Source organism: Heptranchias perlo, chromosome 7 (assembly GCF_035084215.1).
Source record: "Heptranchias perlo isolate sHepPer1 chromosome 7, sHepPer1.hap1, whole genome shotgun sequence".
NCBI lineage: Eukaryota > Metazoa > Chordata > Chondrichthyes > Hexanchiformes > Hexanchidae > Heptranchias > Heptranchias perlo.
The window spans coordinates 16,880,557-16,881,388 of record NC_090331.1 but is presented as its reverse complement, the minus strand read 5'-3'; the positions used below and the strand labels follow the sequence as shown (position 1 = coordinate 16,881,388).

General features: G+C 47.1%; 1 protein-coding gene across 1 annotated transcript in view; it reads right to left on the bottom strand.

Annotated features, from left to right (window-relative positions):
* The window catches only part of tmem177 (transmembrane protein 177), a 6,076-nt gene extending 5,992 nt beyond the window's left edge, over window positions 1–84 (bottom strand). Inside the window, exon 1 of the mRNA XM_067987102.1 lies at window positions 12–84. The gene's annotated coding sequence lies outside the window, so the exon portion shown is untranslated. The remainder of the gene's footprint in view (window positions 1–11) is intronic.
* Window positions 85–832: the final 748 nt, after the last annotated feature.

The following is an 832-nucleotide window of genomic DNA, read 5'->3' as shown; positions in this document are numbered from 1 at the left end:
AAAGCTTTTACCTCCAGCTCCGGGAGTCCGCACGCTGTAACAGCGGCACTTTACGCCAGGTCCCATCCGCAGAAGCCGTCACGTGCTTCTACAATACAGCATACGGCTGGAATCGGATCACGTGATCTTCAGGCGGGCTGAAGCCTCAGGCGCCGCCATCTTTGTAAGGTAGAGTGGAGGGAGTGGGTCAATGAGCCGCCATCTTTGTAAGGTAGAGTGGAGGGAGTGGGTCAATGAGCCGCCATCTTTGTAAGGTAGAGTGGAGGGAGTGGGTCAATGAGCCGCCATCTTTGTAAGGTAGAGTGGAGGGAGTGGGTCAATGAGCGGCCATCTTTGTACGGAAGAGTGTAGCCGGTGGAAGTAGTTAGTAAGTAGCCATGGTAAAATGTATTTTAAGAATTCATTTTATTAACCCCCACCCACATTTGTATCCTCTGCTGACCTAGTGAATATCAGGAACATTTCTTCCTCCCCCCAATTTAGAATTATAGAACTTCACAACACAGGAGGAAGCCATTTGGCCCATCATGCCTGCAACATGGGCACCAGGATGCAGCAATGGAAAGGAGAAAAAGATGCACAAAGAATTGGGAAAGAAAGATAGCACTAGAATAAGAAATAATACGGTATTAGGTGGGATCAGACTAAACAAGAGGACAAGAAAGTCTAAGATTGATTTACACTGCATATGCATAAACACACGAGGTGTGGTAAACAAGGTTGTTGATCTGCAGGAGCAAATAGCCACATGGGAATATGATGTTGTGGCGATGACAGAGACCTGGCTCAAAAAAGGGCAGGATTGGGTACTAAATATTGCTGGATACAAGGT